Source organism: Prinia subflava, chromosome 11 (assembly GCF_021018805.1).
Source record: "Prinia subflava isolate CZ2003 ecotype Zambia chromosome 11, Cam_Psub_1.2, whole genome shotgun sequence".
Lineage (NCBI taxonomy): Eukaryota > Metazoa > Chordata > Aves > Passeriformes > Cisticolidae > Prinia > Prinia subflava.
Genome location: NC_086257.1, coordinates 9593181 through 9607651, shown reverse-complemented (window position 1 = coordinate 9607651; position 14471 = coordinate 9593181). Strand labels below are relative to the sequence as shown.

General features: G+C 40.7%; 2 long non-coding RNA genes across 5 annotated transcripts in view; one reads left to right on the top strand and one right to left on the bottom strand.

Annotated features, from left to right (window-relative positions):
* LOC134556290 (uncharacterized) overlaps positions 1 to 14471 on the bottom strand; it is an 88449-nt gene that overhangs the window by 18850 nt on the left and 55128 nt on the right. For 2 of the 3 annotated variants that reach the window (XR_010081635.1, XR_010081636.1), the window contains exon 3: positions 2140 to 2248. The exons of the other annotated variant lie outside the window; for it this stretch is intronic. This is a non-coding gene — a long non-coding RNA (uncharacterized LOC134556290). The remainder of the gene's footprint in view (positions 1 to 2139; positions 2249 to 14471) is intronic. 3 annotated transcript variants of the gene reach the window in all.
* The window catches only part of LOC134556289 (uncharacterized), a 252178-nt gene that overhangs the window by 233638 nt on the left and 4069 nt on the right, over positions 1 to 14471 (top strand). For both annotated transcript variants that reach the window (XR_010081633.1, XR_010081632.1), the window contains one exon: positions 9750 to 10017. This is a non-coding gene — a long non-coding RNA (uncharacterized LOC134556289). The remainder of the gene's footprint in view (positions 1 to 9749; positions 10018 to 14471) is intronic.

Below are 14471 nucleotides of genomic sequence, written 5' to 3'. Positions count from 1 at the left end.
GTTTTTGCCTTTTTTTTTGGTGGGGGGGTTAAGTTTTTAAAATTTTCTTTTAATTTATTACTGGGTCTCTCTTTCAGAGGGAGCTGAAATCCCAGTTTTTTAATGAACTACCAAAGGTGAATTGCATATTACATCCACCCACCACCACCCTATGAACATGAGGAAATTTGCAAAGGGAAAGGGGAAATGGAGTTTTCTGTTTCAATGGACCAAAGGTATTGGAATATTGATGTTGCACATAGGAATTGAGCTTATGTTTTACATTACAGTCAAGCATTCCTGTAGCTTCAGACAAATAAATAAAGGCTGCTGAGAGAATGACACACTGTTCATTTGGTGTCTAACAGTAGTGGGTTCAGCCTGTAGGAGCACAGAAACATTCCCTATCCTACCTGGAACAGGTTTATAGCCTTGTAAAGAAAGACTGTCAGGGATTGTGCAGTTGGGCAGATTATTCATGACTCAGTCACTGCAAACAGAGCATTGGCTTCTGCTGTGTCTGAGGGTGCCTGACTTCGCATAAAGTCATGCCAAAAGTATTGCAAGTTGGCCTCTCGGAAAACGAGGCACATTAAGTTAGAGACCATGTCTGAAAACTTCAGCTGATTTGCTTCACATGAACTTGAATTGAACCTCAACCTTACAAAACAAGGCATATTAAAACATAAAGACAGCTGACTGGTAACCATGACAACACTACTTCCAAAAAACCCAGAGGTATAGCCAACATTTATACATATATACTGCGAGGGATAATACATTCTTTTGTACACTTATTAATACCAGTTCATGCCGTGTGCAGGACTTTTCATCTGCAAAACTGTATGTTACATGGGAATTTCCAGATATTAATTCACCTTTGATGCTTTTTGTTACTCTGATAAGGCCCATGCAAAATGAAATCAGTTAAAGTGTTCCAAGTTTTAGGCTTGGGTGCAATATGGCCTCAAAATATTGCCTCAATTTTAAAAGTCTGTCTTGTGGCAAAATCTGTACTGCAACTATGTGTTGCATTCCACTGAGCCATAATATTAGCTATAATATTTTCGTTTACTTTATTTTTTAATTGTGACAAAAAGAGTGACTTTTTTCATTGCTGTATTTTAGGAAGATGAATGCAAATTTTTTAAAATAGATTAGTATTTTAAACGAATCTATTCCATCTAGATGTCTGCTATTTTTCAGTCTTTGGACTAAAGGATGCTTCTTTAGTCTGGGTACTTGTCAGCACTGATGTAAAGGGCTTTATGTCTCATTTTTATAACCCATCATCCCAAATGGGGTGCATTTTTAATACCCTTTTCTCTAACTAAATTGAGGAATTCAGCCCTTTCCATCAGTTTGGAGTGGAATGTGTTTAGTTTATTTTCAAATATGCTGCCAAGGGACATTTTTCTAAATGAGTATTTTCTAATCTTTAATTAGTATCACAAATACTTTTGCTGTCTGCACGTCCTTCCAGGGAAAGGTTGTACAGAGCAGCCACTGCATTCTGCATGTCCTGTGGGACTGTGTGAGGAGCTACACACTCTCCTCTCACACAGTGAACAAAAGATAAATTCTAGTCTTTTATTTCTTGCTTTCCCTTAGGTCTGAAATTAAAACTATAGGTGCAGTCCTGAGGGCTGAACACTGATGCTCAGACCTTCCTGGGTGGTAGCAGGGTAAGGCTTGATCCAGGCCTGTGATTCATCTGCCATCTCTTCTTTTGCAATTACATTGCTTTTCTGACCTTTTATCTATTTACTTCATAGCATAGACACAGTGTTTACTACCACTGTGGGGACATAATGAATTGCAAACACAGTGTCCTTTCCCCCAGCAAGACCAGAGCATAAATAGTTGTCACAATCAACCAGGAGCACTACATATATGTAATTTGTTATGTATTTTTATATGTGTATGTATTTTTATAGATATATAAGTTGTAGAACATTGACAATGTGCTAACTTAGCCCATTAATGAGTTGGGTACATGTCTGTGGCATCAGCCACTTCTATTACTCAGCCCACAGAAGCAATAGCAAAGGCAGCCTTAGAGTGCAAAAATCTCTACTCTTGTACTATTAATGCATATTATTCTTAGCTCATTTGTGACAAGATGTGTTAAAGTTTTGCTAACTAGAACTGCAATCATACCTTTTAATCCAGTCTTTGCTTTGGAAACGAGATCTGGCTTGTATCTGGGCTGTCCTCGATTGCTGTGCCTGCAGTCTCAGAACAGTGATTTCAGTGAGGTTTATCCATCCTGCAGGGAGAACATGGTGTTTAATTTGTCTTGACTTTCCCTATTGGCTTCTCCCAGGCTAAAGCCAGAGTGTAAGCTGACACAGAAGGAGTGTGGATAAAACGGGTGCCAGGATTTCACTGTAAACTGCTGCCCAAATTAGCACAATGGTAGAGTTACTATTAAAACAATTTGCCCAGTGTTGCAAAGAGACCTCCAAAAGTTGAATTTGTGAAGTTCTCATGGTCTTAAGCACAGGGATCTATTTCTTGCCTTTTCAAAATACAGAGCTTGAAAATGAAAACTTTCATTGACCTTGCCTATTCCAGGGTTCACTTGCCTATTCCAGAGTTCGTGTAGTTTAAATTTAATTAATTCTCAGACAAAAGGTCTGGTATGTAAGCACCAGTTATGAGTGATAGCTGCAGTGATGGTGGCATCCACCTCCTGTTGGGTTTTTTTGGACTAAAGTTTCCTTTTCTTAGCGTTTGGAACCTTGTTCTCCTTTAGGAACAGCAGAAATATTAATCCAAAACATCCCATCTCCCTCTGGATGCTCCCTTCCTTTCTTCATCCAGCATCTATTGCATGAATGCTACTGTAGAGGTACCACGAGACAGTGCTAAGGGCACAAACACAGCTCGTTAATTGTTCTAGGAATGAGAAACGAAAGAGCAGTGACACCCTGGAGACTTTAAGGACAAAAGAATCATGGCATGAGCAACAAATCTCTGCCAATCCTCTTGGTGCAACCCTGCCTCTGGCTTTTCCTTCACCCTGGGCACTGCTCTCAGGACATGAGCTCTCACCATGGCAGCAGCCCATGCCTGCTGCTGGCACCATGTCCCTGCCATCAGCTTCTGTGACCAGTGGACACTCAGGCTGCTGGACAGGCAGAAGTCCAGCCTGGAATCAGCCATAGCATCTTTGGTTGTCACCTGCACTAAATGAAATGGCAAGCAAGGCCTTTCCACAGTCACCCAGTGCCATCCTTTGTTCTTTAATACAGTTGGCCCAAGAAATCTTGGCATTGAGAGCAAGGTTAGCAGGGATTGATGTTGCTGTGATGCTGTAAAATCTTCAGTGGAATGAGGTTTGTAGCTGCTAATACCCTCCCTCTCCTACCAGACCAAACACCAGCCCACTGCACAACCTGTGCTAAGATTTACCAGCCCAGCTGTGCAGGGCATCGCCGTGCAAGGCTCTGTGCTGGGCTGTGCTGCTCACAGTGCCACACCAACCTGCCCAGGAGCTACTCTAGCTGGGCTTGTGCTGAAAACCCAGCTCTCTGCAGCGAGATTTAAATTCTGGTGTGCGGAGGATATGGAGAAATGTTCTGCCTCACAGTCTGCTGTGAAAAATTACTGCTTCCCCAAACTATTAAGGTCTTTAGGAGACAATCAACAAACTGACTTATTTCTCCTGTAAACAGGAAAAACACATCCCTTACTGCTGCAGAGGTTCCTAAATGTGGCACAGCTGGATGGCTGCCAGTAAAGCCTTGGTGTAGTAGTTGGCTGGGGAGCACGGATGCCCTGCCAACCACGTGTTTGTTAGCGAGCATGCTGCATAATTTTTAACAAATGGTTGTGAGCTGAGGCTGGGGGTGGGGGCATGGTGAGGGGGGAGGTCTGCTTCCCAGAGATTTACACAGGAGCTGCTGCAGAGAAGGAAGCTCTCTCCATGGAAAGCAGTGCTGGAGCTATGGAACCTTAGATGGTTAAGGCTAAAGAGCCTTCATTTTGCAGGTGTACTTAACTCTTTCTTCTATCTGCTTGTAGCTACAAACATGACAAGGTGACTCATCATCATAGGACATATCTAAGGGAAGATTATACAGGCTCCTTTTGAAAATAACAAAAATTAAAGCTTACAGAGAGAAAGGGTGAAAAATCTGGGTTATGAACTGTGATTGGTTTGGGCTGCACTAACACGTGCTTGATCCCTGATTTACTTTTGTAGCTTCAGTCTCTTCCTTTGTGTAAGTGTGCATCAGTTCTCTACTAATTAAGGAATAGTTATAATTTTAACATAGGTACTGATGTTTTTTCTTGCTGCCCTTTAAAGCTAGGTCAGGTCACTTCTTGTATACTGAGAAGGAAAGGTAGGTTCTTTTCAGACAATTGCTATACCTCATTTGTGGATCTCAGCCTAGGACAAAGGTCTCGAGGGTAAAGGTTTTCATGCTTTCACAAATCTAAACTTCTGAGGAAGACAATAGTGCACAGACAAGTCTCTTAAGTAAATCTGCAGAGTACCATAACAGTTGCAACTATTAACTGAGGCCTTGTAAGAATATTCATTAATTGTGTCTACTAATGAGAGCCCAAGCAGCTCTTTGTGAGGGCAGGTGAGTTCTGGTGACCTTGCACAACTGTTCAGATGGTGGTTCCTCCCCCAAACCTTTGCACAACAGGAATGGTCACTGCTGAGGAACAGATGCGTTTAACCTCACAGAGAGCTCCTGTTCATGGGGCTGAGGAGCAAACCCAGGAGTATATCTCATGTATTTAACAAAGGTGGTGTAAATCTTATTATTTGATAGTATAAGTCTTAATATTTACAAAGTATTTTAAATTCCCAGAGAAATCATTGTGAAGTTGTTGTAGACATTATTGTTCCTATTACTGTCAGGAACAATATTGTGTTTTATAATCTACACAAATGCTAATATTGTTTCTTAAGCGTACTTATGTGCTTCATAAAATGTCATGTATTGTTCTCTGTGTCCTCTGATCCACAGTAACTTCATAATGATATGAAACATTGACATTTGGGGATTGGTTTTTACTGTCTTTTTTTCATACTGACTTCCATGGAGGATTTGATAATGGTATATGTGTGTTTGAATTAAACCCTTTAATGCTAGGGGAGGAGATCAGTTTGACACGGAATTCAACAGCTGTTGTTTCTTTAAAGAGAAAAGGCCTGCTGGATTTAAGTGTGTTTGAGTATATCTGGTTGACTGAACAGTTTCCTCAAGGAAGTATTCATTCAGTCAATGTCCTGAAGGGTTAAGAAAACAGAAACCCATAGTGTTACTGAGTTGTTGTTATGTGTGTTGCCAAGGGAACTGTGGCTGGAATGTTTAAATGTGTTGTTTCTCCCCAAACCCACAGGAGTGGAGCTTGAGTGTCTTGGTGTGCCCTAATCCTCACAATTAGTTTCTGTGTGGTGGGGGGGGGATTATGGGGCTGATCAAACTAAATACTTGTAGTGACACTGGGTAACATTCCCACCATGCTGGTCAGAGTGACTTTAGCATCATCTCATCACTGGGGAGAACCACAACCAAAAGCAGAAAAGGGAGTATATTAAAAGGCTCCTTTTTTTTTTGCTTCTACCCGAACCCTTTGGATTTCTTTTTGTAATGCATGTTATAGAAATTAATGATCTCCAAGGAGATCTACTTAAGACTTTGATAAGAGAAATCATGACATTGATTGATCTTGACTCAGATCTTTAGTATCAGTATAGTTTTGACCCACATGCCATTTAATTTGCTTCACTGGTGTAAAGTAGGAGAACCTTGGTTGTAAATGACCATTTCAACAGAAGAGGCAAATTTTAGCCTTGTTTCCATGTAAAGGCTGGGCTCTTGCACTGCAACAGATCAGTCTGTAGAAAGTCTAATTAAAAACTCCTTATTACCAAATAATTGCTGTAAGAAAAATACCTAAATGTATCTGTGGTGGTCAACTGTGCCATAATGTTTCAAGAAGCTGGGAACAACCCTTCCAAGGCCTTCCATTGGGCCATCACTCCAAAATGTTTGGCCTATTCTACCACCATGGTTTTTTCAGGGGTTGTTGGCAGCACTCAGTTGAGTCAAGACTAGCTGAGCAGCATTCAATCCCTTGTTGAGTCAAACATTTTTCCAAGCACAAACTGACCCACACTTTAACCGATTTATGTATTTTTTCTGGTGTATGGGAGGATTTGCATTCAGGGGAACATTTTCACTTTTGTTCTTGTACCCCTTGCTATCACTCAAGATAAGGTTTTTAATGTGGTCCAAGATAATCCTGTCTTAATATTCTTTGTACCAAGTCTGCTTGCAATAGACGTGGAAAACACGTCTATGTGGAAAACACATCCCTTCTCCTTGCAGCTGCCTCTGAAGTGCAAAAGCTCAGTGTTTTCCCAAGGCACATTTTCTGAACATTGGATAATTCTTATTGCCTCCTAAGCAGGACCCACATCTTGAGGCAGAGACATCCTGAGACAGAGGAAGATCTCCAGCTGATCAGTGTTGGGGCAGATTACACACTTTTTATCCACAGAAGTCCTGTGTACACAACCTGTTGTGATGTTTCCTTTTCTCTTTTTTTGTTCTTTCTCAGTAGGAAACCATTGATCCACAAGCCAAGAGGCCTTTCTGCAGCCAGATAAAACAGTGAGCTTAAGATTCATCTCGTCCTAGGGTCCTCATCCTCCAGTTGTTCTCACTAGAAGTCACCTGAACTGCAAAACACTGAGGAAGACTGATTCACAGCCAGGTCTTCTACCAGTAGATTTCAAAACTACTTTCAAGATCTTAGATTTATAGAAGTTAGGAAACCAGACACAGTGATAGTAGAATCCTGGGAAGTCAGTGTTTCCATCAGTGCTCAGAGGCCAAGTGTCCTGTTTCCACTAGGACCAGAATGAGGGGACAGTGCTAAAGCTTGGGAATGCTGACACCATGCATTTCCCAGCTGTGATGAAATCTTATGATCTAAAATAAAAGAGCAAAGAAATAAAAGCTGAAGCTTGATCAGTGATTTCTGTGTCTCTTTTACTACCTGATTTCTGATATTGTGATGCAAAGAGGGAGAACTCACAAGCATTAATTTTTTTGTTTAGTCTATTACCTGTTTTTGTGCTTTCTGAAACTCCTGCACAAGTTAGTTTGACCAGGCATTTCTGCACAGCTCTGAAAGTTTTATGTAGGACAGCACTGAGGTGCATTGGCAGGAGCTGAATGTGGTTTGCCTACACTCTTGTTGGCTCAGGTCTGTACTTCATCACCCAGATATACCTATGTTTTTATTTAAAATAGTCTCTTAGAAGTCTCTTTAGGTATTCTCAGGTCTTGTAAACTGAATGAAAAACAGAAGCAACGATATGAGCTAAGTCCACTATGTAAAAGACAAAGAACCTATTAAAGCCCTATAAAAAGCAATGTAACCAAAGCCCTGCACTCCTCAGAAGAGTTAATCCTGCAATGGGTGCTAAACTCCAGAGCCCTAAGGATGGGGCACTCCTTACCTCTCTTCCTTTGCCATTTGCAACCACAAGGTGAGGATGAGCAAAAATCTGACTTTTCCCTTTTATTAGGTGCAGGAAATTTCTGTTTTGGCAGTGCTTCTTTTTGTCATTCACGGAGTTTGTTTTTCTCTTGATTTTTTTGGGCTCTTTTTATTTCCTGTCAGAGTGTGGAGGAGTAAGCTGTTCTAGTCTGTAAGTTATGCGCCCCTTACAGTGCCCCTTAGTTACACAGCACAAGGAAAAGAGAAACAGAATCCATGGCACCGTGCAGAAATGCTGCACTATATAGTTTGCCCTGGTTAAACATTTCCAGAAAGGGAATAACACAACGCTGTGGAGCTCCTGAATGTCTTTTGGCCCTTGTGCTGCAGAGGTGCAGGGGTTTAGGGATAAACTGAAACAGTGCAGGATTCTGGGCAAATTGGTTTTCAGATCTGTGCTGCACAGATCAGAATTATTTCCTTTCCATATTGCCACAACTCTGTCTCCTCCATACCTGAAATAAGTGGCAACTGGAGCCTTGAAAAGCAATACACAACAGCTGTGTGAGAATTTAATTTGATATTGCCACATGCCCCCATCTTCAGCCACCGTTTTTGATCTTTCTTCAAACTTAAAATATCTACAAAATAATGCTGAAAGTCTTGTACGTACAGATTTTTTGGTAGTATGTAATTCTGTCATTTTTGACTTGTCTTTTCCACATGCAAGGAAATACCAAACTGGAAAAGAAAGGATGGTTATTTACATTTTTCAAAGCCTGCAGGAGGCAAGAGTGCATTTTTGGATTGAGTTTGGGATGGTCTCACTTTCTCTTCAGCCCGTTTCTTGTAATTCACTATCTTGCTCTAAAACGTTTTGGTGGGGGAAGGTGAGCACTGAATTGAGTCAGCTCCTTACAGCTGCTGGGGTTTTCTAACTCCCTGTCAGTGCAATCATGGCTAGTGGTGCCTAATGACAGAATGGATCAAACCATTAGACTTAAAAAGCAGCATACATGAAATTTGAATGTGCACCTGTAGTTTGTGAATCTCGTGTCAGCTCCTTCTTCTTTGCTGTTAATATTTGAACCTTGCACATTCCTACATTCCTATGCATGTACTTTAAAGATGCAAGATCAAACCCTTTATCTGTCTGTGCTTGTCCTTAAAGCACCATGTGGACTTTAAAGCAGCAAGGACTGCTCACAGGTCTGAATCCATGCAAAACACTGGATGGTAGAGCAAGTTCTGGTTGTGCTCAAAATCAACTGCAAGTGGGAAACAACGGGATTTTAATAATGTAAACAAGAAAAAGTCTATCCATTAAAAGTGTATATTGGAATTACATGGTTGCTGAGAACAAGTTTCCACAGCAACTGTATTATTAACTAACAGAAAGCTCTTTCTGATTTGTAAACAATACTATTGTAAACTCTGAATTATGGTTTATCTGCTGTTGTACCTATTAATAACTTTCTATTATGTTCAATTAATTAATTATTGGACAAACACCGAGGCCAGCAGTCGTACAATGAATCAAACCTCTCAGCACATTCGAATGCTGGGGACACTGGCACACATCTGCCTTTTCTGCCAACAACAGAACAAGAACCCCACAGAACCATGGCCTTTGGTCAGCCCCTGCATTTTTACACTAGGATTTGCTCAGTTGATATCAAATGGTAAATCAGGCAGTCCAAGTCGTCACTACAGGGGGCCTCTATAGGGGAGAACACAGCCCCTAAACAGGCTTCCAGAGCCCCCCCTCAGGTTCCAAGAATGCGGCTTTAACCATCCCTAAGACGAACCCCCACCAACTTTTACAGAGGCCACCCTCTGCTCACAAAACCTAGTCCCTTCCCTGAAGGCATTCAGGAGCCTTTGAAATGGAAAATTTATGCTGTACTGAAATAGTTCATACTATAATAAACAAGTAGTGCCATCATTCTGCTGGTATTCAGAGCGCAATTAAACCTGAACCTCATGTGAGGACTCCATTTGGGGTGGAAGGTGGTGCTGTGGGGAGGACAAGCAGCTCACCCCAAGTGTCTTTCCTAGTGCAGCAGGTTTTACTGCTTCTCCTCCATGCCCCTGCAGTGAACAGCCCCCTTCTCCCTCCCCACATTAACACGAGGCACGGGGGCTTGTGGGGGATTATATAACTTATAGGTCAATTTGTTGTTTGGGCAGAAGAATGTGGTATGTTGGCCGAAGCTGTTTGTTTGCTTAAGTTCTCAGAGTTCAATGAGGTCATTTTCTCATCTTCCCTGTGTTTTCTGGATTTTCCACAGACCTGCCAGCCTCAAACAACACCCTCTTTCTTCGCATTAGAAATGGAAACACGTCCTCTGCAGGAATTTTCCACTTAATAGCTCCTGCTTTCCTACCGGGGGCCTCAGTGCACCACCACTGCAATGCTGTATTTCTTTCCACTGCAGTTTGACATTTTGCAGCCAGAACAAGGAACGGCATTCACTCCATCCTGATTTTTGAAAAACATATCTCTATAGGCCCACAGAACGCACCCAGTGCAGCAATCACCAGAGGAAAATAGCAAAGGTATTTAAACATCATTACATGTCACTGAGACTATGACACTGTCTAGTAAAAATGCTCTTTTATCCAGTTGCTTTTTCTTACTCCCCATTCCTCCCCCCTCCAACCCTTTATAGACACACACACACAGACACCAAACCTCTGCCCTGCTCTCCCACCACCAGCCACTCTCTTGTTCTACACTCAGTAGTAATTGTTTGCCTTTGTCAATTATTTCCTTTGCATGATATTTGCAAACTGTGTATCAGGTCCTGACACTGCGAGGAGCAGAAATGCACATTGCAGATAATCTGAGCAGTAAACAAGGAGCCTTCTTTAAAATGCACCGAGTGACCTGTCTGAAGGCAGCAATATTTGCAGATTGTTTACTGCTGAGAGGCAGTGATGTTGCTGAAATGCAGCAGCTTGAAGATTGGAACAAAATGGGATCTCAGACACTCGGTCAAGCACAACCTGTAATTTTTTTAACATATTGTTTGCATTCTGCTTTTTCTAAAGTTAGAGCTGTATTATAAATTATTAAAAGCTATTTTCTAAAAATCCCTTTGCTGTGTCTATGAAACAAACCCTAATTCCTTTACAGGGAGCAAAATGAATGGAAGTAAACATGTTTATTGCTAGAAGGAAGGTTTCCCCTGTCTGCGCAGTGGTAGAGTCTCAGACAGCAAGGTCCCAGTAGGTCAGACTGGCACATTGAATTGCGTATCAAATGAAACTGGTATTCTGGAAAAAGGGTGGAAAGAGGAAGAGGGGTGTTAGTGAGGAGGTTGCTCAGGCCAGGAGGGTGGGCCACTGAAAAACAACAAGTTAAAAAATAGGATTGATGATTTGCAGGACACCTAGGGTATTTCTTTCAGGGGGTATTACTTCCACTTTTAACCAGGAACAAGAGCTAGAAGAAAAAAAAGCGGCAGGAGCTGACAGCTTTGTGCTGATCAAAGGGACGGAGCATTGAATGCCTTCTTTTGCTAGCTATTTATTAGAGAGAGAGAAGGGCTCCTTTGCCATTCTACTTAGGAGAGAAGGGATTAAAGATCAAAAAAAAAAGGAGGGGGATCGGCATGAGTTCTTTGTTCAGAAAATATTTCTCTCTTTTTATTTTTTATGGTGTGCTGTGCTGTCCACTACAAGACAAAAACACCATTTCTTTTTATAGCATTACTTGCTTTCTTTTCTCACTGACCAAAATTTCTAGTGATAAACAATTCCAGTAGCTTTTTTTTTTTTTTTTTTTTTTTTTTTTTTTTTTTTTTTTTTTTAAATGTAAAGAAGGCCCCCTTTGGGAAACTTAGTTAACTGTCTTTTAGCCTGATTAACCTAGGAAATAAAGTTTAAATGCACTGCTGGGATTCTATTTGGATCATCAGTTCATACAGATAACAGCAAAAGGTGTTAAAATGCACTTCACTGGTGCAAGTGATCTCATGTTGTAAAAATGATTATCCCCAGCAGAAAAGGGAAGGATTAAGGGGCCATGTCTACATCTGGGAAACTCCATAAGTGTTTTATTAGCATTAGTACATGTATTAATCACACAGACACACACAAAAAAGGCCGTCAGGATGGTGGCAAATGGCACAGTGCATTAAACCTACTCTCTTAAGTCAGTGAAATGTGAGCATCTTTATTCCTAGAATTGCAATAAAGCTGTTAAGTAGTATGAATGAAGTTGGGGAAAGACTGCTTGTATGATTGTGGATCATTGTGGATTACCTAAAAAGAGAGACTGCTTCTAAAGTAAGGCACTCCCCTTGCAGAGACTTTGAAGAAATGTGGGGTAAATTTTGTGTTCCAGCCTCAAATCAGTTAAACTACACTGTTATGTTTGATGGCAGTGACCTAGCTGCTCATTTATATTCTGATTTCTGTGACGTAGATCAGAAAGGAAATGTTTATCCGTGCCCCATGCTTCTGCTCCATCCTCTGCTCCTTAGTTCAGGTTGCTGCTTCCCAGCACGAGTGAGAGTCAGGCTAAATGGCCATGCAAGCGAGGCTGAGGTAACACTGATAAAAACAAATGTGTTGACCAGACACGTGAATAATTGAGCAGATGATCACCGTGGGGTTTGAGATGAGCAGCATTTTCCATACTTTCATTCCGTTTCCATTTGCAGCCCCTAAATTTTGTTTCATCTTGATAGCAACCACAAATAAAAAATGAAGCATTGCCAAATATGTGGTGATTTTACAGCCAGCTTTTTATAAGGCCTATTGCCAGCATTAGGTTAGCAAAACAGATATATGGTAAAGAATTTAGGGTTCTTTTTGGTCTCTAACCTTCACCACCACCAAAACAAATCTAAGGTTTTTAGTGGAGATTACGAATGCAACTCTTGGAGAAAAAAAGTGCTCATGTTTTTGCTTTCAGCTCTACTGTGTTTGTTGACAATCACCATACTAGAGCAGCAACTAGTAAAGTCTTGATAAAAACTACTTTAGCACCATGATAGATGTGATAGTGAGATGTATTATTGACTTCATTGCTAAAAATATTATAGTTATACATGTTGAAATCCTGTCAAGAAGTTGCCTCTTTCATTCCAATATTAAACACTTCTCTTTCAGTGGATATTTGGAATATTGTATATGTCTGTCACCACAGCAGTGACATTTGTTATTTTGTTCATCAAAATGTCACCCGCCTATCAAGATAGCAAAGATAAGTAGGACTGGGAAACTTTGTCGAATCATCACACAGAGGCTTTTTTCTGCCAGCAGATGTAATACATGAGACACTTACATTGATGTGGAATAGCAACAGAAGTCAGCTTCCTTGTCTGCAAAGTTAAAGAAATTATCATTTGCCTTACAAGGATATTTTAGTAATTCCTTCACAGCATTAAGGGGACAGATAGACTATAAACCAGTCAGTCCCTGACAATACAGGGTTGTTTTTAGAGTACACAGGGTTGCAAAGGACTTTGAGGAGGAAGGGGATTCTGTGACTATTAAACATTTTAAGGTCCATAGTATTTTGAGCATGCTTAGCTAGCTTACTTGGCTGCCCTTAAAGCCTGGAAAAAAATTAACTGAGGGCCTAGTAAATAGCCAGGTGACAAAAGACAGAGGAAATAGGATGCTAGAAAAGTGGAAATCAACTTCTAAACAGGGAAACAAAGAAGAAATGGAACCAAGCCCATAAAAACACAGACAGGGTTTTAGAAGTGACACCACTCTGACAAAAGATCAACATTGTTTCAAATATACTGTATTTCTCCACCCACTCCTGAGTAGATCTTAAGTACCCTTCACTGCCTTGGAGTCAGATTTCAAGCCAAAATGTCTGTGTTACTAGTTTTGCAAGTGCTACCACTAATTGAAACCACATAATGTTGCAGATCTGAAATAAGGCAGGCAGGGCATCCCTGCTGAAAAGCTACCCAGCAGGACAACCCCTTTGTTCTCTTTTAAAATAAACTAATTCCAGGGAAATGTTGTCTAAATCATTGCTTCTAAATGTATACAGAATTTCCTCCCTGCTCCCCCCACTATTTTCCTGATTAGCTATCAAAGGACTTTGCTATTCTTGTAAACTGCAAAAACGGTTTTAATGTGCATGTTTGTCATTTCTAGGTGTATGAATTTTGGTTTTGCAGGGATTTTACATGGCACATATTGTGATCACCTGTGGGTAGGGTAGTTAATTAGCAGTCCAGGTCCTATTTCATTTAATTTATACTGGAGCAATCTAAACTAGCAGAATGATCACAGCCACACTCAGTAATTTAACTCTCTCCTTTCAAGGCTGTTTTAGTAATTCTACTTTGGTTTTAAGTTTTCAGAAAGCTTTTACAGTACTTGTTTTCCAGCCATGTAAGCTCCCTCCCTTCTCAGCTCCCCTCAGTCCTGGCTTTTGTCCTTCTGGGTACTGTTGGCTGCATTCCATTAAGAAATTATAAAGGATGCAGCTGTCATTATTTTTTCAATCGTAAAATCTAAGACATGGAAAAAGTCTTAGGAAGGCAGGGGAGTCATGTAACTTCTATTGAGAAAACAGATTACTCCTCAATACTTCCAACAGTACTTTGACTTGACCTAATAGGAAAACTTTTATGTGGTGGACTTTTATGATCCAGGCTTGAATTTCCCAGCAGATCACTGAGATATGTGCACATAAACATCACTTTATACTTGGTTTGGAAATTCACAAAAGCCACCCTCAGCCCTTCTTGGGGAAGAACTCATTATATAATTTAATTTTGAGCCTCATCATCATTAAAAGTTTTGGATCTATAGCAATAATTTACCTACAAACATTCACACCCATGGCATAGACGATATGCCTGCAGCCCAGACCAAGGCAAAGCATGTTTCTTGTCATAATGATTGGGAAAAAAATAGCATGTAACCGGTAATGTGCATATAAGTTATTCAGTTGCAGCTTGGCAATGAAGGCCTTGCTCCCTGCGTGCCCTTTTAAAATTGATCCTATTTTACAGTGACTTTGAGATTTAGAC